The sequence below is a fragment of the Rana temporaria genome, chromosome 12 (assembly GCF_905171775.1).
Source record: "Rana temporaria chromosome 12, aRanTem1.1, whole genome shotgun sequence".
In the NCBI taxonomy this organism is placed as follows: domain Eukaryota; kingdom Metazoa; phylum Chordata; class Amphibia; order Anura; family Ranidae; genus Rana; species Rana temporaria.
In genome coordinates this window covers 14636122-14661822 of record NC_053500.1, presented here as the reverse complement: position 1 = coordinate 14661822, position 25701 = coordinate 14636122, and the positions used below count along the sequence as shown (strand labels likewise).

The 25701-nt window shown below is 50.3% G+C and overlaps 1 protein-coding gene and 1 non-coding gene across 3 annotated transcripts in view; both read right to left on the bottom strand.

Moving 5' to 3' along the window:
• DNAJC5 (DnaJ heat shock protein family (Hsp40) member C5) overlaps nt 1-5860 on the bottom strand; it is a 56786-nt gene extending 50926 nt beyond the window's left edge. For both annotated transcript variants that reach the window (XM_040330005.1, XM_040330003.1), the window contains exon 1: nt 5758-5860. The gene's annotated coding sequence lies outside the window, so the exon portion shown is untranslated. The remainder of the gene's footprint in view (nt 1-5757) is intronic.
• Nucleotides 5861-11923: 6063 nt separating this feature from the next.
• Nucleotides 11924-11995, bottom strand: TRNAE-CUC. The gene has a single exon. It is a non-coding gene; the product is annotated as a tRNA-Glu (tRNA).
• Nucleotides 11996-25701: the final 13706 nt, after the last annotated feature.

Here is a 25701-nt window from a genome sequence, read left to right as displayed (position 1 = left end):
TACACAAGGGTGCTATTGTGATAGAAGAGCCAGTGGTGGCTTCAATGCTCTCCCATGGAGAGGAGCCATCCGCTGATCCCCGCCGAGCAGAGGAGCCCTCCGCTGATCCCCGCCGAGCAGAGGAGCAATGAATGGATGCCAGGATAGATAATTATTTTTTAGAAAACACAAAAAAAAAAGGGGGGGGAAGGCGGCGCATATAGACAACCGATGGATAGGGGATGATTTACTAAAACCGGAGAGTGCAAAAAGCGCAGCTCTGCCTAGGAACCAATCAGATTTCATTAAAGCAAAGCTGAAATTAGAAGCGGATTGGTTTCTATGCAGAGAGAGCTACACCAGATTCTTCACTCTCCAGGTTTAGTAAATCTCCCCCCACAGACAGTCTAGGAGAGTCTCTCTCTCTCTATATATATATATATTCCTCTGCTGCACCTGAGTACAGGAGACTCTCATCTCTGATGTAATTACAACGACGACAGCAGCGGCGGCGGTACATATTACAGGGTAAACCCTAATGCTATAATACACAGAGTACAAAGCGTGTTACATACACACGGCTCCGGGCTGCCGCTGACAGATGGTCCCCTTAGGTGACATGAGAGGAGACCGGCGGGAGACACACAAACCCTCTATATACCTGAATACACCGCTCTCTGTATACAGACACACCATCTATATACCTGAATACACCGCTCTCTATATACAGAGACACACCATCTATACAGAGAAACACCATCTATATACCTGAATACACCGCTCTCTATATACAGACACACCATCTATATACCTGAATACACCGCTCTCTATATACAGAGACACCATCTATATACCTGAATACACCGCTCTCTATATACAGACACACCATCTATATACCTGAATACACCGCTCTCTATATACAGAGACACCATCTATATACCGCTCTCTATATACAGAGACACCATCTATATACCGCTCTATATATACAGAGACACCATCTATATACCGCTCTCTATATACAGACACACCATCTATATACCGCTCTCTATATACAGACACACCATCTATATACCGCTCTCTATATACAGACACACCATCTATATACCGCTCTATATATACAGACACACCATCTATATAACGCTCTCTATATACAGAGACACACCATCTATATACCGCTCTCTATATACAGACACACCATCTATATACCGCTCTCTATATACAGACACACCATCTATATACCGCTCTCTATATACAGACACACCATCTATATACCGCTCTCTATATACAGACACACCATCTATATAACGCTCTCTATATACAGACACACCATCTATATACCGCTCTCTATATACAGAGACACCCCATCTATATACCTGAATACACCGCTCTCTATATACCTGAATACACCGCTCTCTATATACAGACACACCATCTATATAACGCTCTCTATATACAGAGACACACCATCTATATAACGCTCTCTATATACAGAGACACACCATCTATATACCGCTCTCTATATACAGAGACACACCATCTATATACCGCTCTCTATATACAGACACACCATCTATATACCGCTCTCTATATACAGACACACCATCTATATAACGCTCTCTATATACAGACACACCATCTATATAACGCTCTCTATATACAGACACACCATCTATATACCGCTCTCTATATACAGAGACACACCATCTATATACCGCTCTCTATATACAGACACACCATCTATATACCGCTCTCTATATACAGACACACCATCTATATACCGCTCTCTATATACAGAGACACACCATCTATATACCGCTCTCTATATACAGACACACCATCTATATAACGCTCTCTATATACAGACACCATCTATATACCGCTCTCTATATACAGACACACCATCTATATAACGCTCTCTATATACAGACACCATCTATATACCGCTCTCTATATACAGACACACCATCTATATAACGCTCTCTATATACCTGAATACACCGCTCTCTATATACAGAGACACCATCTATATACCGCTCTCTATATACAGACACACCATCTATATACCGCTCTATATATACAGAGACACCATCTATATACCGCTCTATATATACAGAGACACCATCTATATACCGCTCTATATACAGAGACACCATCTATATACCGCTCTATATACAGAGACACACCATCTAAAAGGGGGAAAGAGCAAAGGGGGAAAGAGCAAAGGGGGAAAGAGCAAAGGGGGAAAGAGCAAAGGGGGAAAGAGCAAAGGGGGAAAGAGCAAAGGGGGAAAGGGGTGACCCCCTTCACACAGTAACAGAGATGAGGATGACAATCACAGGCTGTGTGCTGGAGCTCCCTCCCCTGTCACCTTTTTTTAGTCGGTGTCAGGAAAACTTGTCAGAAGAGACTCATGCTGAAAGCAGAGGAACGGAGCAGCAGACAGAAATGACACTTGGTGCTCACTATAGAAGGATGTGCTTTGTTCAGATTTCATGTGTGAGGTTCACAACCGCTTTAAAGCGCCACACCAAGAATCATCTGTCCAGGTAAATATTTACTCCAGTGTGACTTCTGATGAAGAATGGAACCAACATGTTTCAGGGGACTCAAAACTCCCCCTTCATCAGGGCTACAGAACACAACAGAAAAAAAAGTAATCTATATATATATATAACACACACACACACCTTTTTGTAAACATGTAAATTAAAGTGTGAGGAAAGGATCATTTTTTAGTTTTTCTTTCTGCGTGAAACACACCAATCTCTTATACCTGCGTGTTCTGTGCAATGGCAGTGCTGGTATTACACAGAGTGGTCCCTTACCTCCCCCTTCCTCTGGGCACCCCTCAGCAAGCCGTGTGCTAAGAGGACACCCATGTGGGCTGAGCCAGGCTGTGTGCATCCATAGACCCATCCAGCACCAGCAAGCCACACCCCCCCCCCCTGCTCCCTTCTCACAGAAGTCAGACTGAAAACAGAAGGAGCTTATGACTCTTGCTGCCCCCATGAGGTAGGAGAGCGGTGCTGCAGCTGGGAAAAGCACCCAATCAGTGATTGGAGTAAGGTAAGGGTTAAGGGAGGGGGAGGGAGGGGCATCCCCGTATACAGTACACACGGGGAGGGGCATCCCCGTATACAAAATACACGTGGGAGGGGCATCCCCGTATACAGTACACACGGGGGAGGGGCATCCCAGTATACAGTACACACGGGGGAGGGGCATCCCAGTATACAGTACACACGGGGGAGGGGCATCCCCGTACACAGTACACATGGGGGAGGGGCATCCCAGTATACAGTACACACGGGGGAGGGGCATCCCCGTACACAGTACACATGGGGGAGGGGCATCCCCGTATACAGTACACACGAGGGAGGGGCATCCCAGTATACAGAATACACGTGGGAGGGGCATCCCCGTATACAGTACACACGGGGAGGGGCATCCCAGTATACAGTACACACGGGGGAGGGGCATCCCCGTACACAGTACACACGGGGAGGGGCATCCCCGTACACAGTATACACGGGGGAGGGGCATCCCCGTATACAGTACACACGGGGAGGGGCATCCCCGTACACAGTATACACAGGGGAGGGGCATCCCCGTATACAGTATACACAGGGGAGGGGCATCCCCGTATACAGTATACACGGGGGAGGGGCATCCCCGTATACAGTACACACGGGGAGGGGCATCCCCGTATACAGTATACACGGGGGAGGGGCATCCCCGTATACAGTATACACGGGGGAGGGGCATCCCCGTATACAGTATACACGGGGGAGGGGCATCCCCGTATACAGTATACACAGGGGAGGGGCATCCCCGTATACAGTACACACGGGGGAGGAGCATCCCCGTATACAGTATACACAGGGGAGGGGCATCCCCGTATACAGTATACACAGGGGAGGGGCATCCCCGTATACAGTATACACAGGGGAGGGGCATCCCCGTATACAGTATACACGGGGGAGGGGCATCCCCGTATACAGTATACACAGGGGAGGGGCATCCCCGTATACAGTATACACAGGGGAGGGGCATCCCCGTATACAGTATACACAGGGGAGGGGCATCCCCGTATACAGTATACACAGGGGAGGGGCATCCCCGTATACAGTACACACAGGGGAGGGGCATCCCCGTATACAGTACACACGGGGAGGAGCATCCCCGTATACAGTATACACGGGGGAGGGGCATCCCCGTATACAGTATACACGGGGGAGGGGCATCCCCGTATACAGTATACACAGGGGAGGGGCATCCCCGTATACAGTATACACAGGGGAGGGGCATCCCCGTATACAGTATACACGGGGAGGGGCATCCCCGTATACAGTATACACGGGGAGGGGCATCCCCGTATACAGTATGCATGGGGGAGGGGTATCCCCGTATACAGCATACATGGGGAGGGGCATCCCCGTATACAGTATACACAGGGGAGGGGCATCCCCGTATACAGTATACACAGGGGAGGGGCATCCCCGTATACAGTATACACGGGGAGGGGCATCCCCGTATACAGTATGCATGGGGGAGGGGTATCCCCGTATACAGTATGCATGGGGGAGGGGCATCCCCGTATACAGCATACATGGGGAGGGGCATCCCCGTATACAGTATACACAGGGGAGGGGCATCCCCGTATACAGTATACACGGGGAGGGGCATCCCCGTATACAGTATACACGGGGAGGGACATCCCCGTATACAGCATACATGGGGAGGGGCATCCCCGTATACAGTATACACAGGGGAGGGGCATCCCCGTATACAGCATACATGGGAGGGGCATCCCCGTACACAGTATACACGGGGGAGGGGCATCCCCGTACACAGTATACACAGGGGAGGGGCATCCCCGTACACAGTATACACAGGGGAGGGGCATCCCCGTACACAGTATACATGGGGAGGGGTATCCCCGTACACAGTATACATGGGGGGGGGCATCCCCGTACACAGTATACACGGGGGGGGGCATCCCCGTACACAGTATACACAGGGGAGGGGCATCCCCGTACACAGTATACATGGGGGGGGGGGATCCCCGTACACAGTATACACGGGGGGGGGGCATCCCCGTACACAGTATACACAGGGGAGGGGCATCCCCGTACACAGTATACATGGGGGGGGGCATCCCCGTATACAGTATATATGGGGGGAGGGGCATCCCCGTATACAGTATATATGGGGGGAGGGGAATCCCTGTATACATTATAGGGAGGGGTATCCTTCCTGTGAAGGACGGTGGGGGGGGGGGGGTATACCTGTATATATAATTTATGGAGGGGTCTCCTCTCCTATGTGAGGGAAGGGTGTCATATATATATATATTTTTATGGGGGGGGGGGTTCCTCTAATATCTGGGGGGGGGGGGGTGCCATGTATAAGGTTGGGGGTTTCCTTCCTATGTGGGGGAGGGGTGCCCTCTATTATATATGGGGGGTCGCCTGTATATATGGGGGGAGGGGGTCTCATATTATATATATATATATATATATATTATAGGAAGGGGCGTCCAGTATATATATATATATATATATATATATATATATATATATATATATATATATAGGGGTGGGGGGTCTCCTGACAGAGACACACATAGAAATGAATGGAGATGATGGCCGGTGATGATATCCGGATCCTCCCCTCCCCCCTGCATTTCTCCTCAGGCCCGGTGTTCGGTTAGCAGAACACCCCCTCCTCCTCCCCCACCACCTCACACCCGCCACTTCGCCGGGCCCCCGGTCTCACCTCTCTCTCCGGTACCGCTCGGTTCAGCTCGGTCACGTCTAGTCAGTCAGGCGCAGAAGGGGGCGGTGCGTGCGCGGCTCCGGTTGGTGACGTCACGCAGCACCGCAGAAAGCGCGCACCCGGCCGAGAGGGGAGAGATAAGGAGGGACCCGGGAGCGAGCCGAGGGGGGGAGGAGACAAGGAGGGGGGGGATGAATGGAGGAGATGATGGGGGAGTGTAGAGGGTTGCATGGAGGAAGTGGGGGGTGCATTTAGAAGATTAAGGGGGATGCATGGAGTAGTTGGGGGGTAAAAAGAGGAGTTGGGTATGAATGGAGGAGGTGGGGGTGTAGGGGATGAATGGAGGAGGTGGGGGGTGTAGGGGATGAATGGAAGAGGTGGGGGGTGTAGGGTGATGAATGGAGGAGGTGGGGGTGTAGGGGATGAATGGAGGAGGTGGGGGTGTAGGTGATGAATGGAGGAGGTGGGGATGAATGGAGGAGGTGGGGGTGTAGGGGATGAATGGAAGAGGTGGGGGGTGTAGGGTGATGAATGGAGGAGGCGGGGGGTGTAGGGAATGAATGGAGGAGGTGGGGGTGTAGGGGGATGAATGGAGGAGGTGGGGGTGTAGGTGATGAATGTAGGAGGTGGGGGTGTAGGTGATGAATGTAGGAGGTGGGGGTGTAGGGTATGAATGGAGGAGGTGGGGGGTGTAAGGGATGAATGGAGGAGGTGGGGGTGTAGGAGATGAATGGAGGAGGTGGGGGTGTAAGGGATGAATGGTGGAGGTGGGGGTGTAGGGGATGAATGGAGGAGGGGGTGTAGGGGATGAATGGAGGAGGTGGGGGTGTAGGGGGATGAATGGAGGAGGTGGGGGGTGTAGGGTATGAATGGAGGAGGTGGGGGTGTATGGGATGAATGGAGGAGGTGGGGGGTGTAGGGGATGAATGGAGGAGGTGGGGGGTGTAGGGGATGAATGGAGGAGGTGGGGGTGTAGGGGATGAATGGAGGAGGTGGGGGTGTAGGGGATGAATGGAGGAGGTGGGGGTGTAGGGGATGAATGGAGGAGGTGGGGGTGTAGGGGGATGAATGGAGGAGGTGGGGGTGTAGGGGATGAATGGAGGAGGTGAGGGGTGTAGGGTATGAATGGAGGAGGTGGGGGTGTAAGGGATGAATGGAGGAGGTGGGGGTGTAGGAGATGAATGGAGGAGGTGGGGGTGTAAGGGATGAATGGTGGAGGTGGGGGTGTAGGGGATGAATGGAGGAGGGGGGTGTAGGGGATGAATGGAGGAGGTGGGGGTGTAGGGGGATGAATGGAGGAGGTGGGGGTGTATGGGATGAATGGAGGAGGGGGTGGGGGTGTAAGGGATGAATGGAGGAGGTGGGGTGTAGGAGATGAATGGAGGAGGTGGGGGTGTAAGGGATGAATGGTGGAGGTGGGGGTGTAGGGGATGAATGGAGGAGGGGGGTGTAGGGGATGAATGGAGGAGGTGGGGGTGTAGGGGGATGAATGGAGGAGGTGGGGGTGTATGGGATGAATGGAGGAGGGGGGTGTAGGGGATGAATGGAGGAGGTGGGGGTGTAGGGGGATGAATGGAGGAGGGGGTGTAGGGGATGAATGGAGGAGGTGGGGGTGTAGGGGGATGAATGGAGGAGGTGGGGGTGTATGGGATGAATGGTGGAGGTGGGGGTGTAGGGGATGAATGGTGGAGGTGGGGGTGTAGGGGATGAATGGAGGAGGTGGGGGTGTAGGGGATGAATGGAGGAGGGGAGTGTAGGGGATGAATGGAGGAGGTGGGGGGTGTAGGGTGATGAATGGAGGAGGTGGGGGTGTAAGGGATGAATGGAGGAGGTGGGGGTGTAGGGTGATGAATGGAGGAGGTGGGGGGTGTAGGGGATGAATGGAGGAGGTGGGGGTGTAGGGGATGAATGGAGGAGGTGGGGGTGTAGGGGATGAATGGAGGAGGTGGGGGTGTAGGGGATGAATGGAGGAGGTGGGGGTGTAGGGGGATGAATGGAGGAGGTGGGGGTGTAGGGGATGAATGGAGGAGGTGGGGGTGTAGGGGATGAATGGTGGAGGTGGGGGTGTAGGGGATGAATGGAGGAGGCGGGGTTGTAGGGTATGAATGGAGGAGATGGGGGTGTAGGGGATGAATGGAGGAGGTGGGGGGTGTAGGGGGATGAATGGAGGAGGTGGGGGTGTAGGGGATGAATGGAGGAGGTGGGGAGTGTAGGTGATGAATGGAGGAGGTGGGGGTGTAGGGGATGAATGGAGGAGGTGGGGGTGTAGGGGATGAATGGAGGAGGTGGGGGTGTAGGGGATGAATGGAGGAGGTGGGGGGTGTAGGGGATGAATGGAGGAGGTGGGGTGTAGGGGATTAATGGAGGAGGTGGGGGTGTAGGGGATGAATGGAGGAGGTGGGGGTGTAGGGGATGAATGGAGGAGGTGGGGGTGTAGGGGATGAATGGAGGAGGTGGGGGGTGTAGGGGATGAATGGAAGAGGGGGGGGGGTGTAGGGGATGAATGGAGGAGGTGGGTGTAGAGGATGAATGGAGGAGGTGGGGGTGTAGGGGATGAATGGAGGAGGGGGGTGTAGGTGATGAATGGAGGAGGTGGGGGTGTAGGGGATGAATGGTGGGGGTGTAGGGGATGAATGGAGGAGGTGGGAGGTGTAGGGGATGAATGGAGGAGGTGGGGGGTGTAGGGGATGAATAGAGGAGGTGGGGGTGTAAAGGATGAATGGAGGAGGTGGGGGGTGTAGGGGGTGAATGGAGGAGGTGGGGTGTAGGGGATGAATGGAGGAGGTGGGGGTGTAGGAGATGAATGGAGGAGGTGGGGGTGTAGGGGATGAATGAAGGAGGTTGGGGTGTAGGGATGAATGGAGGAGGTGGGGGTGTAGGGGATGAATGGAGGAGGTGGGGGGTGTAGGGGATGAATGGAGGAGGTGGGGGTGTAGGGGATGAATGGAGGAGGGGGTGTAGGGGATGAATGGAAGAGGGGGGGGGGTGTAGGGGATGAATGGAGGAGGTGGGTGTAGAGGATGAATGGAGGAGGTGGGGGTGTAGGGGATGAATGGAGGAGGGGGGTGTAGGTGATGAATGGAGGAGGTGGGGGTGTAGGGATGAATGGTGGGGGTGTAGGGGATGAATGGAGGAGGTGGGAGGTGTAGGGGATGAATGGAGGAGGTGGGGGGTGTAGGGGATGAATGGAGGAGGTGGGGGGTGTAGGGGATACATGGAGGAGGTGGGGGTGTAGGGGATGAATGGAGGAGGTGGGGGGTGTAGGGTATGAATGGAGGAGGTGGGGGGTGTAGGGTGATGAATGGAGGAGGTGGGGGTGTAGGGGATGAATGGAGGAGGTGAGGGTGTAGGGGATGAATGGAGGAGGTGGGGGGTGTAGGGTGATGAATGGAGGAGGTGGGGGTGTAGGGGATGAATGGAGGAGGTGGGGGGTGTAGGGGATACATGGAGGAGGTGGGGGTGTAGGGGATGAATGGAGGAGGTGGGGGGGTGTAGGGTATGAATGGAGGAGGTGGGGGTGTAGGGGGATGAATGGAGGAGGTGGGGGTGTAGGTGATGAATGGAGGAGGTGGGGGTGTAGGGTATGAATAGAGGAGGTGGGGGGTGTAGGGGATGAATGGAGGAGGTGGGGGGTGTAGGGTGATGAATGGAGGAGGTGGGGGTGTAGGGGATGAATGGAGGAGGTGGGGGTGTAGCTGATGAATGGAGGAGGTGGGGGGTGTAGGGGATGAATGGAGGAGGTGGGGGTGTAGGGTGATGAATGGAGGAGGCGGGGGTGCGGGGGTGTAGGGGATGAATGGAGGAGGTGGGGGGTGTAGGGATGAATGGAGAAGACGGGGGTGTAGGGGATGAATGGAGGAGGTGGGGGTGTAGGGGATGAATGGAGGAGGTGGGGGTGTAGGGGATGAATGGAGGAGGTGGGGGTGTAGGGGATGAATGGAGGTGGGGGTGTAGGGGATGAATGGAGGAGGTGGGGGGTGTAGGGGATGAATGGAGGAGGTGGGGGGTGTAGGGGATGAATGGAGGAGGTGGGGGGTGTAGGGGATACATGGAGGAGGTGGGGGTGTAGGGGATGAATGGAGGAGGTGGGGGTGTAGGGTATGAATGGAGGAGGTGGGGGTGTAGGGGATGAATGGAGGAGGTGGGGGTGTAGGGGATGAATGGAGGAGGTGGGGGGTGTAGAGGATGAATGGAGGAGGTGGGGGGTGTAGGGGATGAATAGAGGAGGTGGGGGGTGTAGCTGATGAATGGAGGAGGTGGGGGTGTAGGAGATGAATGGAGGAGGTGGGGGTGTAGGGGATGAATGGTGGGGGTGTAGGGGATGAATGGAGGTGGGGGTGTAGGGGATGAATGGAGGAGGTGGAGGGTGTAGGGGATGAATGGAGGAGGTGGGGGTGTAGGGGATGAATGGAGGAGGCGGAGCTTTCTTTCGGTGGTATTTAATCACTTCTGGGGTTTGTATTGCTTACTAAACAAATATAAAAATATTTCAGATTTTGTTATAAAATTTTACAAACCGGTAATTTTTCTCCTTCACTGATAGGTGGCACTGGTGGGCACTGATAGTTATTAGGTGGCACTGGTGGGCACTGATTTGCAACACTGGAGGGCAGTGATTAATAGGCACTGATTTGCAGTACTGATGGGCACTGATAGGTGGCACTGGTGGGCACTGATAATGAGGCACTGATTGGCAGTACTGATGAGACTTTTTTTAAGCTCCTAGAAGCTATTAGCATTTTTTTTTCTGCTCCTACAAGCTAAATAGTGTGCATTTGTATGCAGCGTTTTTGAGCTTTGGCGTGTTTTTTTTATTTTTTTTTATTTTATTAGCCAATAGAGAAAACTTTTATCTGTTGCATCATTTGTTGCAGGGTTTTTAGCTTTTCCATTAGCTTTTATTTCTTCTTTTATTATTATTCATTTATTTATTATAATGTTTTTTCGTTAGGGTAAGGGGTTCGAGTTCAGTTTAGGTTTGGGGTTATTTATTATTATTTTATTTATTTTTATTTTATTTATTATTATTTTATTTATTTTTATTTTATTTATTATTATTTTATTTATTTTTATTTTATATATTATTATATGAATAATAACAAATTCATAAGTAAATGTAAAATAAATACACACATAAATAAAAATCATAAATAAAAAATAAATACATTCAATAAAGTAACAATAAATTAATAATTAACCCTTAACTTCAACCCTTACCCCTTAAAAAATAAAATAATAATAAATACCTAAACACCCTAACACAAAATAAATTATTATTTTTATTATTATTAATGTATTTTTTGTTCGAGTTTGGGTGTTTATTATATTATTATTATAATTATTATGATTTTTATTAATGTATTTTTTTAAGGTTAATTATACTTTATTAATGTATATTTACACCTTATTAATTTATTTTACTTACTTATGTTTATTTTTTAGTTATTTGTGTATTTATTTTACAATTATTTATTTATTCATACATTTATTTATTTATTTATTCATATATTATTACAAAAAAACAACTAAACACTATTTGTATAAATACATGTAAAATAAATACACAAATAACTAAAAATCATCATATGTGTAATAAACAAATAATATGTAATATAACATTAATAAATAATAATTAAGCTCTAACCTTAAAAAATATTAACTACAATATTATTATGATTATTATTATTATTATTAATGTATTTTTTTGTTCGAGTTTGGGCGTTTGTTATTTTATTATTATTATTAATAACAATAATATATTTTTTAAGGTTATTTGACACGGGAACGACGGCCATACTTTAACATGGGCTGTCTATAGCAATAGCAGCCGTAACTTTGTGACGCGAAAAGCCGACTAGCGACGACGTAACGAACGCGTTTACCTTCGTGGATCGCCGTAAACAGCTAATTAGCATACCCGACGCGGAAAACGACGCGATCTCCACCCAGCGGCCGCCGAAGTATTGCGTCCTAAGATCCGAAAGGCGTACGAAGCCGTAAGCCTGTCGGATCTTAGCCAAATGCCGTCGTATCTTTGTTTGTGAATTACAAATAAAGATACGACGCGGCAAATTTGAAAGTACGCCAGAGTATCAGCAGATACTCCGGCGTACTTATTCTGTCAATCTGGCCCACAGGGAATAATAAGAAAACATAAAAATTCTCTTTCCCTGACCGGGAATCGAACCCGGGCCGCGGCGGTGAGAGCGCCGAATCCTAACCACTAGACCACCAGGGAAGTTGTGACATCTTTATGATAAGCCAGCTAAAGTGAACAGGTGCCCTCTGCTGGTCTTCGTGGAATATACACCTATTTTTTATTTGTTATTGCAAATCTTGGAGATCTATAGACTTTTCTGAAGGCGATCAGCCCAAAATGAATGGCACTGCAACGCATTTGATGTGTATTCCCGCAACGCATGAACGTGAATTGAACCCTGGGCAATCTTTTTTTTCCCCCCATGGGGCTGTGCCATTACTGTATGGGTTTCACTGCTTGTTTTGTACAGGGGTGATCATAAAGCTTCTACTCACCCGATCCTCCATGCCTCCTACTAAATGCCTTAGACCAGTGATGGGGAACCTTGGCTCCCTAGATGTTTTGAAACTACATTTCCCATGATGCTCATGTACTCTGCAGTGTAGGTGAGCATCATGCAGGGCTGTCTTAATGAGAGGGAACACCTGGGCACTGTCCAGGGGCCCCAGCTGCATGGGGGCCCCTTGCACTTTCCCCAAAGCAGGATGTAGAGGAGTCAGAGTGCTGGGGGGATATTTGGGGTGTAGAGGGGTCAGAGTGCTGGGGGGATATCTGGGATGTAGAGGGGTCAGAGTGCTGGGGGATATCTGGGGTGTAGAGGGGTCAGAGTGCTGGGGAGATATCTGGGGTGTAGAGGGGTCAGAGTGCTGGGGGGATATCTGGGGTGTAGAGGGGTCAGAGTGCTGGGGAGATATCTGGGATGTAGAGGGGTCAGAGTGCTGGGGAGATATCTGGGGTGTAGAGGGGTCAGAGTGCTGGGGGATATCTGGGTGTAGAGGGGTCAGAGTGCTGGGGGGATATCTGGGGTGTAGAAGGGTCAGAGTGCTGGGGGATATCTGGGGTGTAGAGGGGTCAGAGTGCTGGGGAGATATCTGGGGTGTAGAGGGGTCAGAGTGCTGGGGGGATATCTGGGGTGTAGAGGGGTCAGAGTGCTGGGGGTATATCTGGGGTGTAGAGGGGTCAGAGTGCTGGGGGGATATCTGGGATGTAGAGGGGTCAGAGTGCTGGGGGGATATCTGGGGTGTAGAGGGGTCAGAGTGCTGGGGGGATATCTGGGGTGTAGAGGGGTCAGAGTGCTGGGGGGATATCTGGGTGTAGAGGGGTCAGAGTGCTGGGGGGATATCTGGGGTGTAGAGGGGTCAGAGTGCTGGGGGGATATCTGGGGTGTAGAGGGGTCAGAGTGCTGGGGGGATATCTGGAGTGTAGAGGGGTCAGAGTACTGGGGGGATATCTGGGATGTAGAGGGGTCAGAGTGCTGGGGGGATATCTGGGGTGTAGAGGGGTCAGAGTGCTGGGGAGATATCTGGGGTGTAGAGGGGTCAGAGTGCTGGGGGGATATCTGGGGTGTAGAGGGGTCAGAGTGCTGGGGTGTAGAGGGGTCAGAGTGCTGGGGGGATATCTGGAGTGTAGAGGGGTCAGAGTGCTGGGGGGATATCTGGGATGTAGAGGGGTCAGAGTGCTGGGGGGATATCTGGGGTGTAGAGGGGTCAGAGTGCTGGGGGGATATCTGGGGTGTAGAGGGGTCAGAGTGCTGGGGGGATATCTGGGGTGTAGAGGGGTCAGAGTGCTGGGGGGATATCTGGGGTGTAGAGGGGTCAGAGTGCTGGGGGGATATCTGGGGTGTAGAGGGGTCAGAGTGCTGGGGGGATATCTGGGGTGTAGAGGGGTCAGAGTGCTGGGGGGATATCTGGGGTGTAAAGGGGTCAGAGTGCTGGGGGGATATCTGGGGTGTAGAGGGGTCAGAGTGCTGGGGGGATATCTGGGGTGTAGAGGGGTCAGAGTGCTGGGGGATATCTGGGGTGTAGAGGGGCCATAGTGCTGGGGGGATATCTGGGGTGTAGAGGGGTCAGAGTGCTGGGGAGATATCTGGGGTGTAGAGGGGTCAGAGTGCTGGGGGGATATCTGGGGTGTAGAGGGATCAGAGTGCTGGGGGGATATCTGGGGTGTAGAGGGGGTCAGAGTGCTGGGGGGATATCTGGGGTGTAGAGGGGTCAGAGTGCTAGGGGGATATCTGGGGTGTAGAGGGGGTCAGAGTGCTGGGGGGATATCTAGGGTGTAGAGGGGTCAGAGTGCTGGGGGGATATCTGGGGTGTAGAGGGATCAGAGTGCTGGGGGGATATCTGGGGTGTAGAGGGGGTCAGAGTGCTGGGGGGATATCTGGGGTGTAGAGGGGTCAGAGTGCTGGGGGGATATCTGGGGTGTAGAGGGGTCAGAGTGCTGGGGAGATATCTGGGGTGTAGAGGGTCAGAGTGCTGGGGGGATATCTGGGGTGTAGAGGGGTCAGAGTGCTGGGGAGATATCTGGGGTGTAGAGGGGTCAGAGTGCTGGGGGGATATCTGGGGTGTAGAGGGGTCAGAGTGCTGGGGGGATATCTGGGGTGTAGAGGGGTCAGAGTGCTGGGGAGATATCTGGGGTGTAGAGGGGTCAGAGTGCTGGGGGGATATCTGGGGTGTAGAGGGGTCAGAGTGCTGGGGAGATATCTGGGGTGTAGAGGGGTCAGAGTGCTGGGGGGATATCTGGGGTGTAGAGGGGTCAGAGTGCTGGGGAGATATCTGGGGTGTAGAGGGGTCAGAGTGCTGGGGGGAAATCTGGGGTGTAGAGGGGTCAGAGTGCTGGGGGGAAATCTGGGGAGTAGAGGGGTCAGAGTGTTGGGGGGATATCTGGGGTGTAGAGGGGTCAGAGTGTTGGGGGGATATCTGGGGTGTAGAGGGGTCAGAGTGCTGGGGAGATATCTGGGGTGTAGAGGGGTCAGAGTGCTGGGGGGATATCTGGGGTGTAGAGGGGTCAGAGTGCTGGGGGGATATCTGGGGTGTAGAGGGGTCAGAGTGCTGGGGGGATATCTGGGGTGTAGAGGGGTCAGAGTGCTGGGGGGATATCTGGGGTGTAGAGGGGTCAGAGTGCTGGGGGGATATCTGGGGTGTAGAGGGGTCAGAGTGCTGGGGAGATATCTGGGGTGTAGAGGGGTCAGAGTGCTGGGGGGATATCTGGGGTGTAGAGGGGTCAGAGTGCTGGGGGGATAGCTGGGGTGTAGAGGGGCCATAGTGCTGGGGGGATATCTGTGGTGTAGAGGGGTCAGAGTGCTGGGGGGATATCTGGGGTGTAGAGGGGTCAGAGTGCTGGGGGAATATCTGGGGTGTAGAGGGTCAGAGTGCTGGGGGGATATCTGGGGTGTAGAGGGGTCAGAGTGCTGGGGAGATATCTGGGGTGTAGAGGGGTCAGAGTGCTGGGGGGAAATCTGGGGAGTAGAGGGGTCAGAGTGCTGGGGGTATATCTGGGGTGTAGAGGGGTCAGAGTGCTGGGGGATATCTGGGGTGTAGAGGGGTCAGAGTGCTGGGGAGATATCTGGGGTGTAGAGGGGTCAGAGTGCTGGGGGGAAATCTGGGGTGTAGAGGGGTCAGAGTGCTGGGGAGATATCTGGGGTGTAGAGGGGTCAGAGTGCTGGGGGGAAATCTGGGGAGTAGAGGGGTCAGAGTGCTGGGGAGGTATCTGGGGTGTAGAGGGGTCAGAGTGCTGGGGGGGATATCTGGGGTGTAGAGGGGTCAGAGTGCTGGGGAGATATCTGGGGTGTAGAGGGGTCAGAGTGCTGGGGGGAAATCTGGGGTGTAGAGGGGTCAGAGTGCTGGGGAGATATCTGGGGTGTAGAGGGGTCAGAGTGCTGGGGGGATATCTGGGGTGTAGAGGGGTCAGAGTGTTGGGGGGATATCTGGGGTGTAGAGGGGTCAGAGTGCTGGGGGAATATCTGGGGTGTAGAGGGGTCAGAGTGTTGGGGGGATATCTGGGGTGTAGAGGGGTCAGAGTGTTGGGGGGATATCTGGGGTGTAGAGGGGTCAGAGTGCTGGGGGGATATCGGGTCTGTTTACCTGCGAGGTCTCCATTGTAGGGGACACAGAGCATTACTTTGCCCAGGGGCCCATGATGCTATTAAGACGGCCCTGGCATCATGGGAAATGTAGTTCCAAAACATCTGGGGGTGCCAAAGTTCACCATCACTGCCTTTAGACGATGGGTGCTCAACCTGAGGCCCTCCAGCTGTTGCGGAACTACAATTCCCATCATGCCTCGGCCTTTGAGGAGTCATGCTTGTAACGGTTAGCCTTGCAATGCCTCATGGGACTTGTAGTTCCGCAACAGCTTTAGGGCCACAGCTTGAGCACCCATGCCCCTTACCTGGGGGGTGGGGGGGTATTTGTACTGACCTGACATTTTGGGGCCTCAAGAAATTAGATAGGCCGTCGGTATATCAGTATTGATCCATTTTTAAATATACGCTGTCACCAAAAGGGAGGGGGGCCAGCCGGGCCCCTTACAGGTGTAATACCTGTACCCCCCTGATGGCGGCCCAGCAAAAGCCAATATAAAGGAAAAGTAATGGTAAATAAAAGCACTTGTGGGTTTAACCAATCTTGTTTTTTTTTTTTTACAATTCTCCTTTAACCACTTGCCGTCGGCGCGCCGTCGAAATACGTCCACAAGGTGGCTCTGCTGGGCGAGAGCACGTAATATGACGTCCTCTCTGCCAGCCGCCACTTGGGGCGCGCGCCCCCGACTCCCGTGCGTGTGCCTGGCGGGCGCGATCGCCGCCGGGCACACGCGATCGCTCGGTACAGAGCGGGGACCGGGAGCTGTGTGTGTAAACACACAGCTCCCGGTCCTGTCAGCAGGGGAAATGCTGATCTTCTGTTCATACAATGTATGAACCGAGGATCAGTGTTTCCCCTAGTGAGGCCCCCCCCCACAGTAAGAACACACCCAGGCATACTTAACCCCTCCCCCGCCCCCTAGTGTTAACCCCTTCACTGCCAGTGGCATTTTTATAGTAATCCAATGCATTTTTATAGCACTGATCGCTATAAAAATGCCAATGGTCCCAAAAATGTGTCAAAAGTGTCCGAAGTGTCCGCCATAATGTCGCAGTACCGAAAAAAAAAATCGCTGATCGCCGCCATTACTAGTAAAAAAAATATAATAAAAATGACATAAAACTACCCCCTATTTTGTAAACGCTATAACTTTTGCGCAAACCAATCAATAAACGCTTATTGCGATTTTTTTTTACGAAAAATATGTAGAAGAAAACGTATCGGCCTAAACTGAGGAAAAAAAATGTTTTTTTTATATATTTTTGGGGGATATTTATTATAGCAAAATCTAAAAAATATTCATTTTTTTCCAAATTGTCGCTCTATTTTTGTTTATAGCGCAAAAACTAAAAACCGCAGAGGTGATCAAATACCACCAAAAGAAAGCTCTATTTGTGGGGAAAAAAGGACGCCAATTTTGTTTGGGAGCCACGTCGCACGACCGCGCAATTGTCTGTTAAAGCGACAGAGTCCCGAATCGCAAAAAGTACTCTGGTCTTTGGGCAGCAATATGGTCCGGGGGGTAAGTGGTTAAGGGGGCGTGGCAAGGGGTGTGTCCTATGCCTGCATACTTTTGCCGATAGGTGTCCCTCATTCCCATCTCAAAAAGTTGGGAGGTATATAACAAGGCGGCACTGATTGGTATCACATGTCACTCTGTTCCACCTATTTATCCACGGCAGTGGTACGGCCCATTGTTATTTCTGTGCAGCGAGAACTGTATACAATACAATGTCAATCAGCAGATGCAATGAACAAGTCTTACTGGTTTAGGTCAAACGCCGATCCCAGCTGCATTTTTGCTGAACGCGACCACGTTACAGATATCAATGGTAAAGGTCAATTCTGGTGAAAAACCCCTCCCTTTTAGATTGTAAGCTCTAAGGATCAGGGCCCTCCGATTCCTCCTGTATTGAATTGTATTGTAACTGCATAGCTCCCAACTGTCCCACTTGTGGGTTTAACCAATCTTGTTTTTTTGTACTAATTGGCACTTTTGAGGAGTGGGTACCTGATTTTTGACAGGAACCCGCTCCCACTTCTGCTCCGACCGCCTAGGCCAGGGGTAGGCAACCTCGGCCATCCAGCTGTGGTGAAACTACAAGTCCCACGAGACATTGCAAGATCCTGACAACCACAGGCATGACTCCTAGAGACAGAGGCATGATGGGATTTGTAGTTTCACTACAGCTGGGGTGCCAAGGTTGCCTACCCCCAACCTAGTTGATCGGAAGCCAAAATTCTCCTGCCTCCCCCCTGCAGTCTTCTGGGACTCGTGACAGGTCCCAGAAGTCTGCATCCAGGATGCACAGCACTGCTCGCATAGGCACAGAGCACAGTGGGCACCCAGCTGTGAAGCTGTCACAGCCGGGTGCCCATAGTTGCCGGTGCTGAGAAAAGAAGACAGCAGGGGAAACTCACTGGGGTGAGCATATCGCTGGATCGTGGGACAGGCGAGTGGTTGTTTTTTTAAAAGTCACCAGCTACAGTTTTTGTAGCTGCTGACTTATTTTTTTCACAGGAGACAAACTCCTCTTCAGTGACTGAAATGGTACAAGCTGATTGCCCAAAAAACAACAACGTTGTACCAATATTTTAAAAAGGACTGAGCTATATACTTGGAAACTACATACCAGTCAGCCTAACATCGATAGTATGTAAATTATTGGAGGGGATTATAAGGGTCTATTTACAAGTATTTGCTGATAAAAACAGGATCATTATTAGTAATAATCAGCATGGATTTATGAAAGATCATTCTTGCCAGACCAATCTGTTGACTTTCTACGAGGAAGTGATCTGCCACCAAGATAAAAAAAGGGCTGTGGATGTGGTGTCCCGAGATTTTGCAAAAGCATTTGATACAGTTCCCTATAATCGGCTAATTTACAAATTCAGGTCTGTTGGCATAACCCAGGGATATGCAATTAGCGGCCCTCCAGATGTTGAAGAACTACAAGTCCCATAAGGCAAAGCAAGACTCAAGTATGACACACAGAGACAGAGGCATTATGGGACTTGTAGTTTTGCAACAGCTGGTGGTCCGCTAATTACATATCCCTGGCATAGACTTAGTTTGGGGACAGCCCCTTCCTGTTCCAACATGACTGAGCAACCAGTGCACAAAGCAAGGTCCATTAAGACATGGAGGAGCGAGTTTGGGGTGGAGGAACTCAACCCAATAGAACACCTTTGGGATTAATAAGAGTGGAGACTGTGAGCCAGACCTTCTTGTCCAACATCAGTGCCTGACCTCACAAATGCTCTTCTGGAAGAATAGTCAAACCTTCCCATAGACACATTCCTAAACCTTGTGGACGGCCTTCCCAGAAGAGTTGAAGCTGTTATCGCTGCAAAGGGCGGGGCCAACTCAATATTGAACCCTGTGGACTAAGACTGGGATGCCATTAAAGTTCCTGTGCGTGTAAAGGCAGGCGTCCCAATACTTTTGTAAACATATAAACTTTCCTCGAAGGATGGTGCCAACTTTGTTCAGGCTTCATCCAAGGTCACTACTTCCTAGACTAGGATGCTGACTCACCTATGATGCAATCGTATCAATCCTGGACACCTTTGCCGTCCCTGACTGTGATTATAAATGTCTGACACAGGAGGCAGGAGGCCAACTCACAAGGTGAAGAGAAAGTAGGCTTTGTGAACACCAACTTTTAAATCACGGCCCAGAAACATGCGCAGCTTTTACTTACCCAACGCTAAATACTGGCACTCCTTTTTTCATACTTTGGGTACCATTACATTAAAGAGAACCTGTTGAGATATAAATATGGTCACTGCCATTGCTAATTTGCTGTAAAAAGAGCAGTATGGCAACGGCAGCTCACATTTCTATTCTCACAGGTATCATTAGCCAGCTGAGAACCTTGGGGGCGGGCTTGTCGATACGCCAGAAAAACACATTTTCTAGAGCCTTCTCACCTCCTTGCCACACTGGCTGTTGTTTGCTATATAAATACAATTCAGTAACAGTACAGTTCACATTTGTATTCTCACAGGTTTCTTAACCACTTCAGCCCCGGACCATTATGCAGCCAAATGACCGGGCCACTTTTTGCGATTCGGCACTGCGACGCGTTAACTGACAATTGCGTGGTCATGCGACGTGACTCCCAAACAAATTTGACGTCCTTTTTTTTACCACAAGTAGAGCTTTCTGTTGGTGGTATTTGATCACCTCTGCGTTTTTTTTTTTTGTTTAACCTCCCGCCCGGCCTAAAGCAGATTGACGGCCGGGAAATGGTTCAGTTATCCTGACTTGGCGTCATATGACGTCCAGCTGGATAACATAGGGGCGCGCAGCGATCTCGAGTGCGGCGTGTCAGCCCGACACGCCGCATCTCCGATCGTGGTATGGAGCCTGACCAAGGCTTCTTACCACGTGATCAGCTGTGACCAATCACAGCTGATCATCGCGTGAACCAGGAAGTGCCGCTAAACAGCATTCCTCGGTTCCCGCTGACAGGGAGAGCCGATCGGCGGCTCTCCCTGTCATGGGGGGGGGGCCTTTGCCGATAATCAGCTTATTGATTATCAGCACAGCCCCATCAGATGTGCCACCACAGTTACTAAAAAGTGCCAATAAGCTGCCAGTCAGTGCCCCATAAAAAAACTGACAGTGCCAATTAGTGCCCACCCACAGTGCCCAGCAGTAAAACCACAGTACCTCAGTGCCACCTGTCAATGCCAATCAGTACCACCCATCACAACCACCCGCCAGTGCCCATCACAGCCGCCTATCAGTTGCACCTATCAGTGCCCATCAATTCTACATATCAGTGCCAACTCATCAGTGAAGGAAAAATAGGATTTTTGTACTCACCGTAAAATCCATTTCTCTGAGTTCATAGACGGACACAGCCTTCTTTGACATTAGGGTTATGCTTCTTCCTACCAGGAGAGTTCTCCTGGTAGGAAGAAGCATAACCCTAATGTCAAAGAAGGCTGTATCCGTCTATGAACGGAAGAGAAATATTTTTTTTTATAAATTTCATTATGTTTTAGTTTGCTTAGCAAAAAATAAAACCGCTGATCAAATACCACCAAAAGAAAGTTCTATTTGTGGTAACAAAATGATAAAAATGTAGTTTGGGTACAGTGTTACACGACCGCGCACTTGTCATCCAAAGTGCGACAGCGCCGAAAATTGTCCTGGGCGGCAAGGGGCGAAAGTGCTCGGTATTGAAGTGGTTTAAACCATTTTTCACACATATAAAAAAAATCACAATCCACCCCGAGAAAAGACCACAAACAACAAAAACTTACTAGTAAATGCTTTATTAACATAGCTCTGCATCCAACGGTAACATAGGGTGAGAGCAAGAGAAAGCCCTGGGTCCTGCCCTCTTACGGGAGGGGGGAGGGGCAGTATACAGAGCTGCAAGCCCAGCAGCCTTCCTTCTTGCATGCAGGACCCGGATCACATTTCTGACAAACCTCAGCCACGCCTCTATGCTGCAACGGGGACAGAAAGAGGTAGAGGCCCCCTAGTGGACACAACAGGAACTTGCAAGATGGCAGGACAGTTTGAATGCTTTGGTTATATGTGTCACAGTGATAAATTGAAAACGGCACAGCAACAACTAATAATGCAGACAACAGACAGACTTTATGCGGACAGAAGTGGAACTCTTGCAAATGTTTTTTTTTTTCTTACCTCTAGCAGATCAAACCAAATCTACTAATACACACACCCATTGACCCAGTCATCTGAATTATCACTAAATAGCAGCAGTCTCTCCCTTCAAGCGAGTAGATGGCGCTCAATCTCTATATATAAGCTCTAAAAAGGGCACCTGTCACCACAACTGACCCAATCGTTTTGTGGAGTAGAAGTGTCCTCTGTTATGGACGATGGGTGACCTGCGAGACTCCCAGCATGCTTGGGGTTCCCTCATCATCTTTGGTGATTGACCACACACATTCCAGATCAACCAACCAACATTTATGAAAATAAAGGCTAAACTATAATATGTACAATTTTAATCTGATAGATATATCCTCTTGATGACAAACATCTCCTTGAGCTAGAGATATATGCAGAAATTTTTAAATTACAGCCCGACACCAACCATGGCTAAAAAAAAAAAAAAAATGTTCCCTCCCACTACCTAACCTGAGCGCTTTGAAAGACGAGCAACTTTTTTTATTTTATTTCTAATCCTGACTCGGTTTGTGAGTGTTGTCTCGCAAAACGAGCAGAATTCAAGCTAATGGGGTGTGCAGTACCACATTTAGCCAGAGGTGCAGGGGGCGCTGGTGACACTCGGAGCCTTTTCCAAGGGTTTCTGAGTTCAGCCGAGCTGTCCCAGAGTATTTCCGAGGCTCTCCGCCACCCTCCCCCCATCTCTGGCCACATGCAGTATTGCATCCAATAGAAGGAAATGCGGAACAAATTATCTTAGTTTCCATTGACTTCTATGGGTAAACTCGCTTTGATATGCGAGTGCTTTGGATTACAAGCAATCGCCTGGAACGGATTATACTCGTAATCCGAGGTTCCACTGTACTTATTATTAGTCCTCCCTGGAAGCTCCGGTGTCAGTGAGCAGTGGCTGCAGAGGAGAGGAGTAAGCGCCAACAACGGATGGGACATGGAAGCCTAACGAGTAATGTCATGGCTGCTGTTGAGCACTCCCTCCTCTCCCCTGCAGCTGCTACTCACTGAAATAGGGGATCACATAACCAGACATGACTAAAAATAAAAGTATACACACTTTCTTCTTCTTTTTTTTTTACAGGGGACGAGCAGGATAGGTAGCAGGAGGGGGAAGGGTACATAGTGTTAGGCTGGATGTCCACTTTAATCATGCTACTAAATCACTAGAAGCAGCAACTGATCACTAAACATAGAGAACAAATGGCTGCCTATGGTGTATACCAGGGATATGCAATTAGCGGACCTCCAGCTGTTGCAGAACTACAAGTTCCATGAGGCATAGCAAGACTCCGACAGCCACAAGAATGACACCCAGAGGCAGAGGCTGGATGGGACTTGTAGTTTTGCAACAGCTGGAGGTCCGCTAATTGCATATTCCTGGTGTATACTATACATGCAAGCACACGGCAGCAGATAAATAATCGCACAACTGAGCAATGCCGCAACCACTGGTGGGGATTTACTAAAGGCAAATAGACTAAGGGATCTTTCCCCTAGGGTAGTGAATGAGATGAAGCGCTGCCGACTTCCATTATTCAATCATGTTGTAGCAAAAATATCAATTTTTTTATTCTTATAAATATTTCTTTGCACTTGTTGGGTATTCTTTTCAAAGAGTCAGGCAAGTAGACTAAGGGCTCTTTTACACGGGGCGGACCTTTTCGGGCTCTGCTTTACTCAGCGGGGCTCGCTCCGTCGATCCCCGCTGAGCCGGCAGATGACAGGTCTGACTCTGCACACTGTGTAGGAACCGACCTGTCAAGAGTGCCGCTCTTCCCCTATGGGGGATCGTATGACGACGGACCATAGAGTCCATTGTCACCCGATCCGATCGACGGATGGAAAATAGGGTTTTCCTCCGTCACACTTTGGCGGATCGGAGGTCAGCGGGCATGTCACCGCTGACATCCGTGGCTCCATAGAGGAGCACGGAGCGCCCGTTCAGGTCCGCCTAAAAAACTTTTTAAATCTTCCTCAAAATTTCTGGGGATTCTTTTCAAATTGATTTAGTAAAAGGTAAATAGACTAAGGCTCCTTTCACACGGGGCGGATCAGCAATGATCCGCCCCGCGAACCTCCGCTTGCTCAGCGGGGATCGCTCCGTTGTTCCCCGCTGAGCCGGCGGATGACAGGGCGGTCCCCGCACACTGTGCAGGGACCGCCCTGTCTTTTTTCCGCTCTCCCCTATGGGGGGGGATCGGATGAACACGGACCGTCTGTCCGTGTTCACCCGATCCGCCAGACGGATGGAAAAGTAGGTTTTTCCTCCGTCACACTTTAGCGGATCGGAGCGGAACGGATTTCAGCGGGCATGTCACCGCTGACATCCGCGGCTCCATAGAGGAGCACAGAGCGCCCGTTCAGGTCGGCCTAAAAAACTGGGAGGTGGACCTGAACGGGCCGCCCGTGTGAAAGAGCCCTAAGAGATTTTCTATGTACATTTTCATCACATTCACCAAGCAGGGGGGGAGGATTTCCTTCCATAGCAAAGAGCCTATTTACCTTTGGTAAATCAACCCCTCATGTGCAAATGATCACAAGAGGCTGCTGCATATTACTTGTGTATCCAACCCCATAGTGAGTAATTGCTACCACTAGTAATACAATGCTAGTGATTTAGCAGGAATGAGCTACTAAACATCCCCTAAGCAGCTTAACCCTGATAAGGTGACGGCATGAAAGTGGTTAAATCTCTTAGTAGCAAGAGATTGAAATTGCCCATGTAGCTCCATCCTAAAAGGAGCATATGTAAACAGCCATGAGGAACAGCAATGATGAGACACCAAGGACAAAGCAACCAACCAGATTTTGAACAACTAGTCCAGGGATCCTCAAACTACGGCTCTCCAGCTGTTGCGGAACTACACTTCCCATGATGCATTGTAGCACACTGACATTCACAGACATGATGGGAATTGTAGTTCCTGAACAACTAGAGGGCCGTAGTTTGAAGACCCCTGAACTAGTTGGACCCCTGCAAAAAATAAAAATAAAAAAATTGGAATTGGCAGCTTCAATAGGCTGCATTATGCACGGGCTGAATAGACTAGGCCAGTGATGATGAACCTCGGCACCTCACAAGTTTTGGAACTACATTTCCCATGATGCTCACCTACACTTTAGCAGTGCATGAGCATCATGGGAAATGTAGTTGCAGAACATCTGGGGTGCCGAGGTTCTCCATCACTGTACTAGGCGGCCCATGTGCAATTCAAAATTCAAGGTACCCGAGCCAACTGTCAAGTTGTCCTTTTACCCCACAAAACGGCTCCCATATATTTTAGATGACAGGTGCCAATGTAAAAATAAAGAAAAAAAGTGACCATGAAGCGACGGAAATGGCACACGCATCTCACAAGCGAAGGCATACTTAACATGAGCCACAGACAAGGTTGGCGGGATACATTTCTTTATACGTTTTTATATATTGTATTTGGAATCGCTTCTCTTTGCATTGTTCTGCTCGGGGTTCGCAGAGCAGTTCAAGTATCGGAGAGAGGGACGAGAAGCCTTTATTTTTTTCCTGTAAGCGGGTGTGCGTTTATTTTGCATTCTAAAGTTTCCTGCGAGGACACGAGACATTCTCGAAGCGCTCGGAAAGCGAAGTGCAGAAAGACGCGTAAAACTAAGAACCTCAACAACAAAAAGGAGACCGTTAACCGACGCGGGTTAGAAGATGTAGGAAATTGGGGGCGATGCAGAGTCTGCTCTTTAACTGGAGTGACTAAACCAGAAATGGCTCTCCTGCGACCACAAACAGGGGTTGATTTACTAAAACCGGAGCATGCAAAACCTGGCGCAGCTCTGCATAGGAACCAATCAGCGTCCAGGTTTTTATTGTCATTGAACAAGCCGATTGGCTACCATGCACAGCTGCACCAGATTTTGCAGCCTCCAGTTTTATGGTGGGTTTACACTGCTGCGATGCGAGAACCTTGCGAATCCACTTTGGATTCCCGCATCGCACAGCAGTTCACACTGCCATATGCAAACTGCTGGGGAGTATCATACAATGTTAACGACACCCCCATTTCAGCTCGCATATCGCACTGCGAACTGACAGTTCGGCCATGAATCGGATTGCATAGGTGTGAACACCCATGCGATCCGATTCTGGTGCGGAACAAAAAAAGGGTCCCGTGTGTGTTTGA